The sequence below is a fragment of the Tenrec ecaudatus genome, chromosome X, assembly GCF_050624435.1.
Source record: "Tenrec ecaudatus isolate mTenEca1 chromosome X, mTenEca1.hap1, whole genome shotgun sequence".
Lineage (NCBI taxonomy): Eukaryota > Metazoa > Chordata > Mammalia > Afrosoricida > Tenrecidae > Tenrec > Tenrec ecaudatus.
The window spans coordinates 139923073-139944601 of record NC_134548.1 but is presented as its reverse complement, the minus strand read 5'-3'; the positions used below and the strand labels follow the sequence as shown (position 1 = coordinate 139944601).

The 21529-nt window shown below is 37.3% G+C and overlaps 1 pseudogene; it reads right to left on the bottom strand.

Annotated features, from left to right (window-relative positions):
• Positions 1-19586, bottom strand: part of LOC142433747 (TAR DNA-binding protein 43-like) — a 115349-nt pseudogene extending 95763 nt beyond the window's left edge.
• Between the last annotated feature and the right edge of the window lie 1943 nt (positions 19587-21529).

Sequence of the window (21529 nt, the reverse complement as noted above, 5' to 3'; positions counted from 1 at the left end):
ACCATCTAGAATAAGTCATAGTGAAATCATTTTCCTGATCTGAGGATCATACTAAAGAGGGAGGCAGTGTGATACAGGGGAAAATACAGATTTTTTAGTTAAAAAATCAGTTGGGATACTTGTTTTGCAATTTACTATGTCACTGATCACCTATGCTCATTTTCTTTCATAGTCAAATGGGAATAACACATATCCTAGTAACATTATGCACATATATCCTAGTAGTATTACTGAAAATTAATGAGACCATGTATAGAAACTGCTGAGCTAGAACCCTGAATTTAAATATTTAAAATGTTTGACAAATAGTCCTTTCCTCTGTGTTCCATCATTATGGACATAATCATATTTTCAGTAAAATGGAACTAGGATTGTAAGTATTGATACTCATGTGTAATCCCAAATCATCAAAGATATCATTATGTTCAGTATACTTTGCTAACAAAGGCATAATGCATGTACCAGGATTACAAAATGCATGTACCAGTATATATTTTATAAAAGTTATGTGACAAAATTTTAAAAGAAAAATTTTTACATTAAACTTCTGATAACTAGAAAATAAAACTTTATCTCTTTTCTTAGGTAATATTTATTGTCTATTCCAAACTAACTTTATATATCTCCAAGTATCAGTATTATCAATAGTATTTATGTTCTTCATGATTTAATTTTGCTCTCTATTTTAATTTATTATTTCTATGTATTCTAACCACTTCATTTAATTAGTATCTATTATAAACTACGCACTCCTAATTACCTAGAATAGAAATGTATTTATATATTTCCTACCATAGAATCTCAAGCACTTAAGTATCTAAGACCATGATATATAGACAAGCTAGTACCATCAGGAAAATGTTCCTTCAAAAACAAATTTTCTATATAAATAAAACTTGTTCTTTTCAGGAAAAATATTTTTATTATTCATATTCAAGAAACTATTTATAAAATATAGGTTGATTTTTTAAATAGTTATGGAAGGTCTACTCAATCAAGACATTGTTCTGGGAACTTGAAATACAATAGAGGGAAACAATAGATATTCCTGCATTCAAGAAGCTAGTAATGATTATCAATCCATTGGACTAATTTTTTTTTGCTGTGTCTTCAATTCTCATCACTCTCTTTCTTTCTGGCAGGGAGAGATCAATAGTTGCACCCATCAGGCCTATAAAGGGAACAATAACACTATGTAGGTATACAACCTTAGAATACTCAACCATTTGAGATCAAAAGGACAGCATTTACCCAAGGACAAAGTTCAGAAGGGCTAAGAAAGGAAATTGAATGGAGACAGGAAACACAGGGAAGAAGTAGGATAAGAGAAATTACAATGTGAAGACTGCAATTATTAACATGAAACAAAATGTATATGAATTGTTGAATGAAAAGAGATCTGCTCTGCAAACTTTTACCCAATTCAAAATAAAAAGGTTTTCTTTTATAAAGAAACTTATTTATACTGTAGTGAATTGAGTAGCAAAAGAGAGAACAATAGATAAGGACTAATAAATGTATAAGGTTATTAAGGATGTGATGCTAGGGAATATCAAAATAACTGGATGTTATGTAGTCACTAGACAACAGGTGAATTTACTTTAAAAAGAGTGACGTGAATTTACTTTACACTGAATTTAAAGTGAATTTACTTTAAAAAGAGGAAGTAGCGGCTGACTGACAAGCAAGGAATAAATGAAAGCAGTTTAGGCCATTGCCAGACTGAGCCAAGAAGGTATCAGGAGTTGGATTGGTAGACAGAGACCAGATCATGCGGGGCCTAATATGCAATGGAAATATGTTTCATTGTTTTGGTTTGTTTTTGAATGGTTGAGGTTATCCATATTTAGAGAATGAAGATAGTGAAGTAGAAGTGTAATGAGAGACACCAGTTTGGTGGCTACTGTGGCTGCTTCAGTATTTCAGGTGAAAGCAGGGAGCTAATGCTGGGATAAGTTGATACTAGTGAATATGGAGAAAGACCAAATGGACTTGAGATATATTTTAGAGAATGAACAGATACATTTTAGCGATGGATTGGAAATGTTGAGGAGGGGATAAAGGAAAGATTCTCAGCTCTCAGGGAATTAATTTCCTTAGATACAAAAAACTTAGTATGGGCCTGCAGTTCAACAAATTTATAGTAAATGAAAAATTCATTCACTTATACCAACGAAGTCCCTAGAGAGATGCAGCAGGTGGAAGGAGGTGCAGAGCTCACCCTGACAGTGTCCGAAAGGGGAGATACTAATATGACCCCAGGGTACATAACAGCAGGAACAAGTAGGCTGGCAGCACAGCTGGAGGGACCACTAAAACAGTGGCATCACTTGGGATGATGCTGCCTGTCACCTAGTGAGGAAGCTTTTTGCCCCTCTCTCCTTTGTACTTGGCCAAAAAGAGCAGAGAAGAAATTACAGAAGCCTAGGGCCATGGCCAGAAAAGCTGTGACTGTAAGGTTGGCATTTGGCCCTGCCCCGGGGAGAGGCATGTCTTTCAATTCCCTGTGTGTATATGGGGGGGGGGGTAGGGGGTAGGGTCTTGTGACACCATGAATTACCAAAGTGGGTGACATTGGCCTGACTAACATCACTTACTTATACTACTTATTCGATTCTCAGAGATCATTTTGAATTTCTTCCTCAGTTTTGTTAGATGTTGACAAATTGTCTGATTGTACATGATTTTAAGTGGATTACTAAAGCATATGGTCTCTGAGGAAACATTACTTACTACATTTGAGATATTATTATTGTGCTGTCTTCTGAAAATATTATGGTTTAGGTTTGGACAATGTTCAGTAAACCAGAATTTAACTTTAGATTTAGATTCTGTTTTACTGGTTGAATAGCTCTCATCAACAAATCCTATCATTTTGTGAACTTTTCTTAGTATCTTTGTGACTTATTTTGCTCAAATAAATAAAGAGAATCAGTAGCAATCCTTTATCTGATAGGATTTATCTGGAAAGTAACCAATGGAAATGATCATTGCATTAAATGTTAAAAATATATATGCTTTATTAAATCAGGGAAAATGGACAAAATAAGCAGGTGGACAGGAATAATAATAACTCCCTCTTATTTTTTTCAAACCTTGAGCAGTTCAGTCGTTGCTTTTCCCTTTGAACATTTCTCTTCACTTTCCTCTTTTAAAGCTAGCTTTTCTATTTTGTGAATGCAGAATTTCTCAATAGGTCATAGGTTGGGAGTATTTTTTCCTTGTCTGATGTTCGAATGGCTCAGCCCTGATGAAAGCTTCCCGAGTCCCTCGATGTTCACGCTTGTACATCAAAGATTCTTCCTCTCTAATGTTCCTTTTTGGGACATTGTGGCAAAAATGCCTGTCTTTTATAGAATGGTTCTTCAGTGCGATATTGATAAAATGTTAAAATAAATCATTTAAAATTATTGTGATTATTCCCCAACCATTAGAATTAATTGAACACTGCGGTATGTTTGGTAAGATATACATGCTGATTAAATTAGGTCTCGTTACATCTGAAAAGTATAAAGAAAGGAAGGCTGAGCAAGGATGTAAAAACTGCCGATGATCACTCAACTCTGAAGCTAAAGTGCTGAGATTCAAACACAGGTAGCTTGCCAATGAAGTCTATTTATTCTCTTTCCAAAGCTTAAGCCCGCTCTTCTGCCCTCATTCTAATGAACAGTTCAATATGTGAGCTCTGACTCCACACATGAATCTATAACCATAGACATAAAAGTTTTCCTATTAATGAATGATTATATAAAATCACATATGTTTAGGAAATCCAAAAGTAGCATGTGTAGATGTGGTTTCAACCTTCATAATAAATGTTCTCCATGTGGAATTTTGTAAGACACTTTTAGCTGAAAGTGGATCCATTGTGATCTACTGCTCTATTGCTAAACAGGATATAGTGATGCAGTCCTAATTCACAGAAAACTCATGTTAATTATTAAAATGCTTTCGTGGCATTTGCCATTTCAGTGGTATTGTCCATTTAGTATTGTCTTGTTATAGCTACTCCTTCATTTGACTTGGGTTGACATTCAGTGCCCGTGGAAGTAATCAAGAAATCCAATGAGGCATTGCATTGAGATATCTGATGGAAGAGGCCACTTTAAAGTATAAAAAAGCAAAGATGTCCCATTTAGAATTTAGATGTAGCTGACCCAAACTATTTTCAACCATGTAAGATGCATGTGAAAGCTGAACAAATGATAAGGAAAATTAAAGAATAGATGTTTGTCACTTATGGTGTTGGGGAAAAATATTGAACATAACCTAGACTGACATAGACCAAATACAATATTATGGAAGAAGTTTAGCCAGGACGCTCCTTGGAAGTGTGATGGTGAGTGTAGGAGGCCATAGGCTGGTCCAGGTGTTTCTTGGTGTGTGACTAATTAGTCTCCTGTGCCTCTGTATACCTTGCAGCTAAAAGCAGTGTGAGATAACTCAGTTCTTTAAGACCTCTTTAACTAACTACAAACTTTTCTTTTGTGAAGTGTTTTGCTTTGTTCTTTGTCAGTGATTTGTTTTTGTTGCTTTATTGTCTGGTTGTATACTGTTGCTTTGTTTTCCTCTGTCTTGTTTTCGTGCATGTTAGTGTCTCCACAGGTCTGTCTGAATAGGACAGGCTGGATGAACTATCTGGATGAAAAACAACGGGACCGACAGTTCCCGGGGGACTTGGGGTGGGGGGTAGGGGGGGTAAGGAAGAGGTGTTAACAAACACAGGGACAAGGGAAAAACATGGGACCCAAAATGGTAGAGAGGGCGGAGTGGCAGGCCTGGTGGGAAATGATCAAGGGTAAGGATGCTTAGAGAAGAGGTATACTCTAGCCCAGGTGGCAACGAAGCATGGTAGTAGGGCAAGAGAAAAGTCAAGGGAGATGGAGGAAAGAGCTAGGAGTCAAAGGGCATTTATGGAGGTCTAAACAAAGACATGTACATGCAAATATATATAGGAGGATGGGGAAATAGATCTATGTATCTGTATTTATAGGCTTAGTATTAAGGTGGTGGAAGGACCTTGGGCCTCTACTCAAACACTCCCTCAATGCATGAATACTTTCTTTTATTAAATTGGAACTCTATGATGCTCACTCTCCCGACACAACTGCTGGAGCCAAAGTGGGTGAACAAGTAAATGTGGTGAAGAAAGCTGATGGTGCCCGGTTATCAAAAGAGATAGTGACTGGGGTTTTAAAGGCTTGAAGATAAACAAGCGGCCATCTAGCTCAGAAGTAACAAAGTCCACATGGAAGAACACACCAGCCTGTGTGATCGGGTGGTCCCGAAGGGATCAGTTATCAGGCATCAAAGAACAAAAAATCATATCATTGACTGCACACCTCCATGATAGGATCGCTGAAGACAAATGGGTGCATAAGCAAGTGTGTTGAGGAAAGCTGATGGTGCCCGGCTGTCAGAAGAGATAGTGTCTGGGGTCTTGAAGGCTTGGGATGAACGGGCGGCCATCTAGCTCAGAGGCAAAAAAGCCCGCATGGAGGAAGCACACCGGCCGGTGCGATCACGAGGTGCCAGGGGACCAGGTATAAGGCATCATGCAAAAAAAAAAAAAAGGATATATGTGTGTGCATGTGTGTATATATGTGTGTATGTATATATATGTGTGTATATGTGTGTGTGTGTGTGTGTGTATACCATATTGAATGAAGGGGGAAGTGCATAGTGGAGACCCAAGGCCCAAGTGTCGGCCAATAGAGTTCCCCTCATAGAGGGGTTTAGGAGAGGAGATGGGTTAATTAGGGTGCGAGGTAGTACCGATGAAGAACACAGCTTTCCCCCAGATCCTGGATGCTTCTTCCCCCCAACTACCATGATCCGAATTCTACCTTACAGGGCTGGATAGGGCAGAGGCTGTACACTGGTACATATGAGGGCTGGAGGCACAGGTAATCCAGGGTGGATGATACCTTCAGGACCAAGGGTGTGAGGGGCGATGCTGGGAGAGTGGAGGGTGAGTGGGTTGGAAAGGGGGAACTGATTACAAGGATCCACATGTGACCTCTTCCCTGGGAGAGGGACGGCAGAGAAGGGGGGGAAGGGAGACTCCGGATAGGGCAAGATATGACAAAGTAACGATGTATAAATTACCAAGGGCACATGAGGGAGGGGGGTGAGGGGAGGGAGGGGGAAAAAAGAGGACCTGATGCAAGGGGCTTAAGTGGAGAGCAAATGCTTTGAGAATGATTGGGGCAGGGAATGTATGGATGTGCTTTATACAATTGATGTATGTATATGTATGGATTGTGATAAGAGTTGTATGAGTCCCTCATAAAATGTAAAAAAAGAAAAGAGGAGAAACAAAAGGAAAATGATTAGGGCAAAGAATGTACAGATGTGCTTTATACAATTGATGTATGTATATGTATGGACTGTGATAAGAGTTGTATGAGCCCCTAATAAATTGTTTAAAAAAAGATTCTTTTGAACCTTGCATGTCTTTGTGCTTATCTTAGAATTTAGTGCAGTTATTAATCAAGTGTTTAGAATGCGTGCCTAGTTTAGTAACATCTGCATAGATAAGAGTTTCAGAATGTTTTCTAAAAATCAGTGCTTTAATGTTTAGTTTGTAATCATTCCCTTGTAAGAAGAGTATAAAAACCAAGCTCTGAATATACTTGGTACTTCAGTCCATCGGACTGTTGTCTTCCCAATACCATGCTTTGTATATGTCTCTTTTCCTTTCATCCGCACGCCTTATTTCAGATGCAGCTTGATGCGGGATAGCTGGTCTTATCACCAGCAGGTGAGATTTTATCGTTCATTCTTTGAGCAAGTTATTAGGAAGGATCAGTCTCTGCAGGAGGACATTATGCTTGGTAAAGTAGAGGTCAGTGCAAAAAAGAGAGGAAGACCCACAATGATATGGATTGACACAATGGCTGCAATAATGGACACAAACATAACAATTAGTCAGGATGGTATGGAATCAGGTAGTGTTTCATAACCAACTCAAGGTAACCTAATAACAGTGACTAATGATGTTTACTATCTTTACATATATCCATTGCAATTTATATTTCTTCCTTAGAAAAAAATATCCCTTTAGATCCTTGGTCATATTTTATTGGGTTGTATATATTTTGTTTGTTTTAATGTAGAGCTTATTTATAATTGTGAGTATTCAAACTTAATCGAGTGTTTGGCTCCCCCATTTTTCCCTTTCTTGGTAAAACTGGGACCTTGTGAAAATGCAAATCCAAATCTAGTATAGAGTCTCATTTACTACCATGTAGTCAATTCATTCTAACTCATAGTGACTCTGTAGGGCAGTGTAGAAAGAAAGATTCAAAATATTTCAGGGAGTAGAAAGTTTCATCTTTCTCCCTCAGAGTGGCCGGTGGTCACCTAATTGGTAACCTTGTGGTTTAGCATCACCAGAGCACATTGTAGCTAGTACATTTTTAACCAGTGCCTAGGTGATTTTGAGAGTGATGTACTGAGAAATTTGCCAAGAATAAACAGAAGAATCTAAATGTAAAAATTGACAAATAATATAAAACTATAATTTCAGGGGTCAATATATATATATATTTAAAAAGCTCACTCAATAGAGAAATAGAAATGCCAAAGTAATATTCATTTTCACATATTGTTTTTGGATTTGTATAAAAAGGGCCTTCATGTGTAGAAAAGGATATAGCTAAGGGCATTGCTATCATCTGATGCAGGTTTTTGAATTTAATTTTTAATTATTATAATTATTTAATTTTGAACACTTAAGTCTGTTTGAAAAAGTTATTTTTCACAATATATTGAAATTTAAAATAAATAAAACCTTAAAACTCACCGCTCCACTACTGGGAATACACCAAACTAAAACCAAGTCAATTTTGACTCACAGCAGCCCTGTGAGACACAGTGCTATCTAATTGCTCAAAAAATTCTCAAGGCTGGAAATCTTTAAGGAAGCAGACTGCCACATCTTTTCCCCATTAAATGGCTTTTGAACTTGAACCATTGGACTTTCAGTTAGCAACAGAGCTCTTAATCACTGTGTCATGAGGGCTTCTCACAAGAAATCCAGCCCCATAGAAATAAACACACCAATGTGAGAGAACATACGTTTGCTACTGCACTGTAGAGTAAAAGAATAAAATTTTAAAAATAAACCTAAATGTTTATATTATATAATCAATTGACTAAATTATGAGCTATATCACTTTAGATATAGTTATAGTAATTTCCACAAATTAAATAGGAACATAGGATGACAATGAAGGACAAAACCCTTCTGTACATAACTGCACTCACTAAGATGCTTCAATAGCTCTTTCTCATCAACACAGGGCTTATTGCATGATAAATAAAATGATCAAGAAACAAATATTATACATCAATTTCAATGCTATTAACTTGTGTTTCTATAAATCCTGTAAACTGGTAGTGATGACATGATTAGAATTTGGAAGTACAGAACTTGGGGAGGCAACCAAAAGGGGAAAATATTGCACTGCAAAAACCTATTTTATATATATATATATATATACACACACACACACACACAGACAGGCACACACATATATATCCTGATATATATTGTAATACATACATATACCCTAATACATAGGACACAAATATGTATATATATTTGGATATATGCATCCTAATATGTATTGCCTATATATTAGGATAGATGCATCAGGATATATATGCGTATATATGTAAATGTGTGTAAATAAATGTGTGTATATATATATATATAAAGTGAAAGGTAAAGATATAAACTTGGCTGATAATACTAGAGAAAAAAGAAATGAGAAATGTACGAAAAAGTTTGAACAAAGTAACTAAGCATTTATAAGTCATCTATTTATTATTTTAATGTTTCAAATGATGCAAAAGCTTATGTATCATTTGAAATGATAAAATAGCACAATTACCAAAAAAATTGATATTAGGAACTGGACTTTTTCTTTTTTTGCCATTCCTCAGGCAATATTTCTGCTTTCTTTCAAATATTAAAAGTGTTTTTTTCTCTATTGATTGATCTAGATCTCTGCATCAACTAATGTTCACACATTCAGATAAATAATATTTTAAAAATATGTTTCCTCCCAATCTACTTATTCTGTGGTCAAATCCATAGCTACCAGGGAGGTTTTCTTTGATGTTGTTTCTTTCTCAAAGACCTCTATTGCTTTGATACTATTTATTATCAGCTTTGGTGCTGCCAGTGCCCAGGCTCGTGGATGCACTGTGCACAGCAGAACAAAAAGCTGCTTAGTCCATTGTCATCCTCAGCACCACAAACATAATGAATCAGAGCTATCCTAATTGAGAATGAGCAATTTCTGTTTCAGATAGAACAGAGCACAGGGATCACTGGTAGATTTTGAAAGCAAATTGCCCAGCTTTTCTGCTTCATCCATATTTGTCTACACCCTCTGCTGAAACCTGGTCAGTGTCATTGCAATATGCAAACCTCCATCGGCAGGTGATGCCTGTGCAGGAAGTGCATTGGCCAAGAAGCTAAACTAGGATTCCCTTATGGAAAGTGAGAATTCTACCACTCTTTCCAGCTCACTTCTCATGCTGCAAAAGAAGCTGGAAAATTGTGAACCTTTATGCATAAAGTAATTCAGACAAGATTCTACACAATAAACATGGCATTGTATTTTTATATTCCCTGGTCTAATATAAGGACATTAAGAAGTTAGTTGGGTGATTATAAATATCCATGTTTGAAAATGTGCATTTCAGACCCTGTGTCTGTGAATGTCCTTGTTTATGGAAACTGATAACACGTATCACTTAATGAGGAGCTGCTCCCGCATCAGTAGGAAAGGGAAGAAGGATGTGAAAAAAAAAAGGACATTTGGCACTTTTGTGACTTGAAGAGTTCAAGTGAAATTAAAAATGAGCAGAATAAAAAATCACTATGAATTTTGTCCCGCACAGTTTTCTTCAGACAGAGTGCTTAGCATTGTCATTTTATTATAGTGAATAATGCAATGGGTCTGCCTCATTTAAATGTTGAGACACTGATTAACCCGTCAGCATCTTAAGTTAATAAGAACCTTGTTCTTGGCTACCATATTTTAAAAAGGCCAAGTAGAATTGCCATCAAGAACTTTGTTTTTTAAATCAAATAATATTCTGGGAACCAAGGTATCCTCTTACATATTTCTAAATACTGAAAATTAAGTTTTTCATTGCATATAAACTGTACATGAACTTTATATGAAGTGTACATTTCTAGGCCTGAGACTATTTAATGGTTCATTTGTCTGTCTTTCAAAATTAAGTTAAATATTCAAAGTTTGGGTCATAATCTATTACAGATATATTGCTAATTACGCTTAAAACACAAAAGAGTTCTGGGGAAGAATGCGTGCAAATGCTTTGCGGGAGGTTACATGCTGAGGACCCGGGCCGGGTGTCATGGTGCATCGGGACACTGAATCCTGGATCTTCAGGGTGCACAACATGTTCCAGAGGTTGCACCAATGAGAGCAGACATATGAATTCCACTGGGTGAATTGAACTCTACCTCACACGCACCTAGAATTTGAGGACTTAAACCAGAAAATACAAGGTGGCTGAGGAAGCAAAGACAACTGTACCAACTTTGGAGAGCTATCAGTAGGTGGACAAATAAGGTCTTGCTATATCAATGCTTTCTAGGTTGTATTAAGATTGGTATTATTCTGGTAAACCCATGATGATCATTCTAATGGGTTTGGTTTTTGTTAGTTCATATCAGGGTTTATCTCAGAGGTGGAATTTTTTAGTTTTCGGTAAATGAAACCCATGATTGATGAACTATAGGGATAGTAAGTAGAAAGGGGGAGTCGGGGAAGAAGTGTAGGGTAGGGGACCAATAAAAAGGAGATGATGTCAAGGTACTCAGAAAGAAATAGGATGCTTGGGAATTGATTATGGAAGCAATGGTACAATCCTGCTTGATGAGATTGAATGATACAATGGCATGGCATTTGGGATAATTCCCAAGTAAGAATAAATTGAAAGACCAAACACACACATACAGATCCAGGAATGGTTTGGGGATCACACTAGCGCCCAGCTCCAACTTAAAAACAATTAGTTTTTCCATCATGGCCCTGACCAATACTCCCTTCTAGGAAGAGAACATGGAGGAAACGGGTGCTATAGCAAAATATGGTAAAGAAATTAAATGGTGTTCTGCTATCATATAAGATAACATCTTGGGTCTTAATGGCTTGTCTCCAAACAAGCAGTCATCTAAATGAGATATCAACTAAGTTCACGTGGAGGAAGCACACCATCATCAGCCACCAAAGGATTGTGAAGTTTATAATGTGACATTTATGGGAGGGACTTGTATCAGAGGCTAAATTAAGTTTGCAGAAGGTGATGGAGGACAATGGGAGATCAAGATTCATTTGTTTCACTATACAGAAAACAAACCTCCAGTGAATTCCCTCCATCACAGTTGAGGGATAGGAGGAAAGCAGTCACTAAGCGGAATGCCTTGATAAATTGAGTATAGAAGGTCAAAGGCAGAAGACTGACTTGAACAATTAAAACTTCCCAGCTGATTCCCCCTAGCATGCATACTGGACCTGATCTGGTTACAAAAATCTTATGTTTGTGGGAGGGGGTTGTTTTGTTTGGTTTGGTTTTGGATTGTACATTTTAAAGGTATCTTGGAAGTGTTATGTCATTGAGGGTCACGCTCTTGAAGTTGCAATATATGTTTTTTTAATCATTTTGTGGGTTATGAAAACCAGAACTGATGAATCTACAGAGTCAGCAAGTGGAATAAGGGTTTTGGGGGGAAGGGTACATAGAGGTAGTGGCAGGGTGAAGAGATGATGACACCAAGGTGCCCATATAGAAAAAGAATGTCTGGAACCTGATTGTGTTAGAAAATGTACAATTGTGCTGCATATGAGTGAACTATGGAATGAGTTGATATTTATATTGATCCCAATTAAGAAAACCACACTAAAGAACAAGCAAATAAACTACTGATGTAAGACATAATCAAGATAACCTCTATTCTGTTAGTTCAGGAAGGATATTATCATTATCTGTGTTCATTATGTGCTGAGTCAGATTTGTACTGATATTTATTAATTTTCTAATTAGTGGCAAACTGAATATATCTTGCCATAAATCATTTTGGATTATTACTAATAAATGATTCTTGTCTCTATATTGTCATACATAGGAAAAGGTTGCTTTGTAAAGAATTCTACTCTTGATTTCAGATTAGGGTAAATAAGATGCTTGCATTATGTTCTGCTGTCAGGTTTTATAAAATGTATTATTTGATACTTTATCATGTGCCACAGATCACAAATGTACTTATATCAGTTTCTCTATGTCACTATAATATGCACAGCTATGTTAGGCTGGGCTGTCTGTAGAACCAAGAACAATGACACTTATACGTATAAGAAAGAGTTTTATATCCAGAAGCAATCTTAACCCAGCTCAGTCCAACTCAAGTCCATCGATCTGATGTTACCTGGAACCCTCTTCAGATTCACTTAACTTTAGGCCAGTGATGCAAAAAGCTGAAGCAGAGAGCAGAGAAATCACAAAATGCAGAATTGTGTGGATCCAAGGTCATGATGGGATGCCAACAGCTGTCCATGCTGGTGACCCATGTGGGGACATCCCTGCAGACACCTACAGAATCCCTTGAAGATCAACCACCCAAAGTTGCAGCAGCATGCTGTGACCTGAGTGATAAATGTGATTCCACCCATATGCTTTTACACTTGTGCAAGTTGATATGAAATCTAAACATCACAACACCCAAGCTCAATAAATGATCACCTAATAATTGCCCAATTTATTAAAAACAAAAGTCAAATCAAACTCCCTACCATCAAGTCAATAGTTACTCATAGGGACTCTTATAAGTCAGAGTACAACTGCTCCTGTGGGTTTCTGAGACTGTAACTCGTTAAGAGAGTAGAACGCCTCATCTTTGTCCTTCAGAGCAGCTGGTCATTTCAAAACACTCATCTGACTTAAAACATAGTCTAACTAGGCATTAAAATTACATTATTTGCCACCTAAAATTTAGATAGGTTTTATTGTTTGTCACTGCATGATTATTTAAATTTCTGTCTTACACACACCCACACAAACATATATAAATACTATATATATATTTACATATATATTTGAGCACAATGTAGAGAATGAAGTCATTGGAAAGCCTTCTCTTTTGACAGCGCAATATTTATGATAGTTTACTGTTTTGTGAGTCAGGGTCGACAAAATAAGCGCTACCAACAACATTTTAGTCAGTCTTTTTTGATATAACTCAATCTGATTTTGTCTTGGTACTCAATGCAATAAATTCTTTCATTTATATAGCAATTTATACTTTTCAAAACACTTAAAATAGACTATCTTATCTGAGCATTTCAGTAATCTTGTAATCTAGGCTTTGTAGTATCATAATTATTTGCATAAGCAGAAATGCAAAATCCTCTTTTTCAAACACCTGGAACCAGAATCCAGGACACTTGACTCAGAGTAGTGCTCTACACAGCACACTGCCTCTAATGTATTGAATTATAAGACATTTCTTAGCTTTATGCATGAAAAATGTTTCTTATTCATATATATGACTTGCACAACTAGATTGTAAGGATGTTTCTTGTAATGATTACATATACCCAGCCATATGTATAGTATCTGTTATTTTACCATCCTATGCTCACATTAAATACTGCAACAAAATTTTATTGCTTTAGAAATCTCTACTTTTCCACTGATAATGATTAACTTAAAATAAAGGACCTGATGGTCTTACCATTATCCTTAGTTTTAATTCTAGATGCTGCACCTTATAATTCTTCTTAATATTAGATATTTAACTAAAGTGTTATCTATACACCCTACATTATCAGTAAGAATTACTAAACTGCAATTTATCTATGAAGTAAGCTATTTTTCAATATTTAGAAGTTTCAGCAATGAGGGTATAAAAATTCCCTAGGTATATTATTATTTAGACATGTAGCAGAGAACTAATAAGATCACTAGGGGGATGCCTCACATGTTATCATTTCAGGGATAAAATGCAGGTGCCATTTGAAGCATGAAGAAATGTAGACTACTGATTTATATTTACTATCCTAATTGCTAGACATTATGGCAAGGTAGCTATGATTTGTCGCTCTGTTGTAGTGTCCTTAGCATTGTTAAGTGACTTATTGCAAATGTGTCTCAAAAGTAACTGCAATGGAACTCAAAATCTTCCAAGGTACTGAAATTTTTGTTTTTGTTTTGTTGCTATTGGGAGCATTAAGGCATCTCTGTGAGTTTGTGTGGGTATTATTGAGTCTATTCCTGTGACAGCGATATTTCTTTGCCTTTGAGAAATTCATGACTTCATGTGTATGGAACTAAGAGCACGGGTGGGCCTTGAGTGAGGCATTGGGCTGGTGACAGCATGGTCAGTGGTTCAAACTCACCAGCTCCTCTGCTAGATAAAGGTGAGGTTGTCTTCTCCAAAAAATTTTATAACCTCAAAAATCCAAGGGAGTAGTTTTTAGTCTGTCCGGTGGGGTCACTATGATTTGGAATAGATTTGAAGGCAGTGTGTATGTATGGGGAAATTTATAAATATGTTAAATATTTCACAGTATTTAACTGCATATATATATATATATATATATATATATATATATATAGTAACTCTTGCACTGTTAGCTACTAAATTTCATTAGCAGTAACACCAGGACATAACCTAAAAAGTTTGAGAACTGCTTCCAATGTTTCAAGTATCCTTGAATTTACCACAGTGGGTTTCTCATCTCATTGCTATAGAGTCAGTGCCAACTCACAATGACACTATGGTCATTGTAAGTTTCTGCCCTTGTAAGTTTATGAGAACAGAAAGCTCCCTATCTTTCCTCCATCAAGCTTTTAGTGGTTTCATACCACTGACCTTGCAGTTACTAGCCCATCACATAACCATTATGTCACCAGGCTTCCTTGGGTTACTGAGAGAGTTATTTAAAACCTTCTAGAAACTATTTTTATTCCAAGGCAGTAAGTAGGTCACTAGGTATCATTCCAAAACTTCTCAAGAGGACTGTCAAGGGAGTTTAAATAGTCCAGTAAGAGATCTTCATTGGATTGCAAGGGAGGTATTTTTAAAATTGTTCTTGAGGGGCTAATATTAAAGATGAAGTTACAATGCTTGCTATATCAATAGCACGTCAAGTGCCTGATGTGCCCAAATGATCCCCAACATTGTTTTGCTAGTATACCCATGGAAACTGCTAAGCAGAACAACCTACTTGCTGCGATAACAGATTCTCAAACAATTTTAAATAAAATGTGGTTTGAATTAGCATCTAACTTGTCGACTTACCTTATCACTGGATGACTGAGTACAAATCAGGCAACTGGAACAGATAGAATAAGAGATTCAAGCAGCAATGCGAATAACTAGTCGGACCCCGGGGGACATGCAGACACACCTGTACCTCTGAGAAGTATTTGCTTTGTTAAAGTAGGAAATTGCTTGTCAGGAAAGAAAATTCCAGGTCACTTGCTCAACTCTATAGCTTTTCTGAGCTGTGTAGCTAATCAGGTTTCTCTGTTCACTTCTGTCACTAGAAAGTATTAAAGATAAATTATAAATCAGTAGTCCACTAATAACAAGTGTATACAGTCCAATGGGTTCTGCATTTTTGTATCATCCTACTGGTATCCCCATTTTGTTTTCAGGGTTTTACTTATTTACCTTTAAACACGTGCATATGTTATATTTGTATGTGTATAGTTGAAATGTAGTCAATTATTCAATCTGGCTCTAAAGTCATAGGGCTCCACCTTGTGATGTAGTGTATATCCTAGACTCTACACCTATTGTAGTCTGTGCTAAAAAAGAGCTAACTTTTGGTTTTAAGCAGATCTCTTAAAATCCATATCACCTGCTTGATTGAACAACGTAAGAAGCTGGTGACAAAAGTGGCTGAGACTAGACATGGCTACCCTTAAATGTGTAGAAGTGCTCAACATGTCTTCTACCTAACTTTTTGATGTCAAAAGGCAAAAACCACACCTCCATTGAAGCCTTGACCATGGACAAGATGATATCTTTGTGACCTCCCATTCTCAGCTGAGCAGACACAGAAGACTAGTGCGGATTTACCAATGAGGAACACCAAATAGAAGTCAATAATTCCCCTAAACGACTGCTGGCCAGGACATGAGTTCTTTCAGTTCCATGCATTTCAAGTCTCAGCAGCTACACTTTAGCATAGTTCATTTCGTCTTTGGCAAAGTTAAGTATTTTGCTCTAAATCCTGAGTATGGCTTGTCTCCCCTTGACCTCCATTTTTGTGGACTTATGCCAGCTGCCTATTGAATGACCTAATCCACTAGTTTCTGAAGTCTTTGAGTCATCCCAGACTAATAGTGACCCTATGTACAACAGAATGAACACTGCCTAGTCCTGTACCATCCTAATAATTTTCTTATGTTTGAGCCAATGGTTGAAGCCAGTGTGTTTATCTACCTTGTTGAGGTCCTTCGTAGTTTTCATTGCCCTTTTCCTTTGCCAAGCTTGATGTCCTTCTCCAGAGATTAATCTCTCTAGACAACATATCCAAAGTCCATGAGTGAAAATCTCATCTTTGATTCTAAGGAGAATTCTGGCTGTACTCCTTTCAAGATATATCTGGGTTTTGTTTGTTTGTTTTTTGTTTTTCTTTTGGCAGTGTATGGTACTTTCAATATTTTTTGCCTGCCTCTAATTCAAATATATCTAGTCTTCTTCAGTCTTCCTTATTCAATGACCAACTTTCAAATGCATGTGAGGTGATTGAAAGTACTGTGCATTGGGCTAGTCTCACCTTTAGGCTTTCTCCCCTTATAATGGAGGGATGACCACATTTCTTGGGAAACCGTTCCCAGAGACATTTGGAAAATTCCAGGAAATGGTCTATCTTCACTGGTGTTTTGACCCATAGAGATAAAAAGGGAGGAGGAAAGTTGATAATTTTTGTATCCATTACATGATGGTAGGTAGATGGATCCCTCAGAGACATTTTAATCTTTTCTCTTTCCTTTTCTATAAGGTTATATGAGATAAACCAATATCTACTTAACTAACTTCTAAAATATTTCTCAAGCATGCTCACTCCTCTCCATCCCCAGTGCTACTGCCTTAGTCTGCCCATCAAATCGCATTACCTAGTTTTGGTAAAAGAGTCTCCACTTTGAGTTTCCTGTTTCAAAATGCATTCCTAACTGTCCTGTTCAATTTTTCAATGCTAAAAATCTGGTAGTTTTAACATGCAAATAAATCCTTATACACTTCTGTTGAAAACATTTCAACAGTTCTCTGTTACCTACTGTAATGATTTTCAAACTGGAATTCTGACACATTAAGAATTCAGTTTTATTTTTCATGATTTTTGGTGAAATATTTTAATTACATATTTCACTAAGCTCAATCGATTAAAATATTCTCATTCTAGCATGCACTGAACATAAGAATTACTTTATCATATTATTTTCTTTTTAAAAAATTTTAGTTGGGGTTTAATCCACATATCATTCCCAATTTCAGTCATATCAAGTAGAATGTACAATTGCTACCACAATCAGTTTCCAAACATTCTTTTTTACATGAACTCCTTGACATCGTCTCTCTTTTAAACCCCACCACTGTACCCCTCCTCATGAAACCCTTATTCTTCTTGCTACCCCAATAGTTTGATCAATCCTGGGGTTCATTTACCCCCAAAGCCAGAAAAACATCTAACACAATTTCAAGAGGGTGACCTCCAATGATATAATACCTTTGTGATACACCCTAATACAAACTAACAGAAACCAAACAAAACAATACAAACCAAAGATACAGAAAATTTTGGAAACCAGATCAGGTCCAGCCTGAATCAACGTGGGAATTGACTGACAAGGTTTCAAAAGTTCAAGTCACATTTATACCTTTGATCTTCTATATTCATCTCTTCCAAGCATTCTGTTTAATGAGAACTTCCCTCCAATCCCTCAGTTTTAGACAGGGCGAGTTCTCCAGAGGCTTATTTCCTATGTAGTTCCACAAATGAATCTTGGGCGCCCACCATCCTCCACTGCCTTCTGCAAACCAGATTCTCACAATTTAGGCTCTGATACTATTCCCTCCTTTGATTTCAGAACATATAGTTTACAATCCTTCAGTGACTGATGATGGTGTGCTTCTTCCAGGTGGACTTAATTGGCATCTCACTTAGATGGCTGATAGTTTGGAGACAACCCTTTAAGACCCCAGATGTCATTTTATCTGATAGCCAGACACCATCTAAATTCTTTGCCGCATTTTACAACAGTACCCTTATCATCTATGTACCTTCTTGAGGGTGAGTATCAAGCACGGCCAAGTAAGACCTAATTGTTCTTAAGTTGGAGCTAGGATTTAATGTGAGTCCCAAACCCATTCCTGGATCTATGTTTTTTATTTCTTTTTTGTTTTTTTTTTGATTTGCTGTAATTTGGGAGTTACTACATATGTTAAATCATTCCATAATTCATTCATGCCGAACAGAATTGTACAACTGCTTCCATAATCAGTTTCCAAACATGTTTTTACTTCCTGGCCTTCTTGCCATCATCTCCCTTTTATATTCCCCCCTCCTCTATATGACCTCTCACCAGAAAACTCTAGTACCTTTACTTTCCCTTCAGGATCAATGTCCCTGGGTTCCATTTACAGGAAAAAAAGAAACACAAATAACTCAGCTTCAAGAAGGTGACCTCCAATGGTGACACACCTCCGAGATACACCCGAATATGAGCCAGCATAAGCAAAATATAACAGAATGACCATCACAGGATTGTCAGAATAAAACATATCTTGATACAGCACACAGGGCACTGATGTAGCAAGACCTTGTTTGTGTGCCAAGCAACCATACACTGCTCTTGGTACATCTGTCTTCCTCGTCCTCAGAAACCCTCTGTTTTCAGCATGCATCTTCAGGGTACAAGTGCACCTGAGGTAGAGTCCAGGTCACCCAGTTTAGTTCCCATATGGGGCCTCACCGAAGCAGCTTCTGCAGCATGTCATGTGTTCTGTAGATCCAAGATTCAGCAATCCTTGGCCTCTGGCCTGTGTTCCCTTTATAACCCCAGATGCCCGAGGTCAATTCTGCCCACCTGCTGCAAGCCACTAAAGATCCTCCTCACCTAATGTTTCTAAGAGCATCCTCAGTCTCTCCTCACGCCACCTGCTTCAGCCCTCCCTTCTCTCCCCTCAACTGACATTCACCTGTGTTTCTCCCAAGCGTGACCATTCCCCTTCCCTTCTCCTGTGCTGAGCCTCCCATCTCAGTAGGCCTCATCACTCTGACAGGGCTGCCTCCCTCTCTGGAGACCCCCCCCAACATCCACATAGCTGCCACTCAGCAGACAGCATCCCCCCACCCATCCATTTGATCCCAGCTGCTATTAGGCATACACTGGCCAAGTAACGTACATTATACTTACCTGGGGCGGATGATGTGTGCTTCATTAGCACTAGTCCAGCTCTTTACCAGGCTGTCTGGTGCCCAGCTAGAAGACCGGATGCACTGCAAGCTTGAGCTCATGCCCATTGTGCCATTGTTCCTTCCGCAGTGGACTTACTATTTGTCCTTCTGTGCTTGGCTAACTTCATTTACCTTAACGTCATCCAGGTCCCTCCATAACTTGAGGTGTTTCATGGTTTCATCACTGTTTTTTTAGGGATGTGCAGTATTCCACTGTGTGTATGCACCAGAGGTTTTCTATAATCCACCCTTCTGTTGATGGGAATTTAGGCTGTTTCCAGCTACTTGCTATTGCCAACTGTGCTGCAAATAACATGGGGAAACAAACATCTGTTCATGGTCTGTTCCTTATTTCAATGGGGTATCTGCCCTATCATCGTATTAATGGGTCATATGATATTTCTATTACCATCTGTTTCAGGTATCGACATATCACCTTTCACTGTGGCTGTACTTATTTACAAGTCTACTAGCACTCGGTAAGAGTTCCTATATTACCACACCCTCTCCTACAATTTTTGTTCTCAGTTTGTATTTTTTAATTTGGCTAAAATTAGTGGTGTTAGGTTGTATCCTTTTGTTCTTTTGACCTATATTTCCTAGATGGTTAATGACTGGGAACATTTCCTCATGTATTTTTTTAGCCTTCCAAGTGTTGTCCTTTGTGAATCATTTGTTCAGGTCTTTTGCCCACCTTCTCAGAGAGCTATACGTTTTTTTTTTTTCTTGTTGTAAGTTTGTAAAATTCTGTAGATGTTAATAATTAGTTCTTTGTCTGCTATGTTGTTATTAAATATCTTTTCCCATTCTGTCGGCCCTCTTTTTACTCTTTTAATAAAGATTATGTCTGCACAAAATGCTTTATTTTTAATAGTTTCTATTCATCTACATTATCTTCCATGGAGTGCGTTTCCTATATTCTTTCTGATAGCTGGTGTTTTCTCTGCACTAGGGCTTCTAGCTTTGTTCCAATTTTTTCCTTGATGATCCTGAGAGCTTTGGGTTTTATATTCAGATCCTTAATCTACCTTGGGTTTGCTTTTGTGCACGGAGTGAGATATGGTTCTTGTCTCATTCTTTTGCATGTAAATATCTAGCTTTTCGAACACCATTTATTGAAAAGGGCATCTCCTTCCCAGTTAATGCTTTGGGGACCTTTGTCAAATATCAGTTGTGTGTATGCAGATGTTTCCCCCGCCCCCTGGCTTTTCTGCTCTGAGCCATTGGTCTATGTAGCTATCATTATAACAGTGCCAGGTCATGTTGACAACTGTGGCTGTATAGTAGGTTTTGAGGTTAAGTAGGGTAAGATCACCTACTTTATTCTTCTTCCTAGTAGTTCTTTGCCTATTCTGGGCTTCTTCCCTTTCCCTATGAAGTATGTGATCAGTTGTTTCCATTTCATTGAAGAATAATTCTGGAATTTGTATTGGGATTGTACTGAATTTGTAGATTGCTTTAGGTAATATTGACATTTTTATAATATTGAGTCTTCTGATCCATGAATACTGAATATACTTCCATTTGTGTAGATCCCTTTCGGTTTCTTGTAATGTTCAGTCGTTTACTTCATACAGGTCTTTTGTTTTTGCTTTGTTTGGTTTTTTTTGGTTAGGTTTATTACTAGGTATTTCAGCTATTATTTGGCTATTGTGAATGGTACTGATGCCTTAATATCTTCTTTTGTATTCCCATAACTGGTATATAAGAATCCAACTGATTTCTGCTAGTTATTCTTATACCCAGCTACTCTACTAAACTCCTCTATTATTTCCAGCAATATTATTGTGAATCCCTTAGGCTTCTCAATATATAAAATTATATCATCTACAAATAGTGAAAGTTTCACTTCTTCTTTATCCAATCATGCACACTTGATATCTTGCTGTTGTCCTATCATATTGGCTAGAATTTTCAACGCAATTTTAAATAGAAGTGGGGATTAGAACATATTTACCAGGTTCCTGTATTCAGTGGAAATGTTTTCAGCTTTTCTCCATTGAGTATAT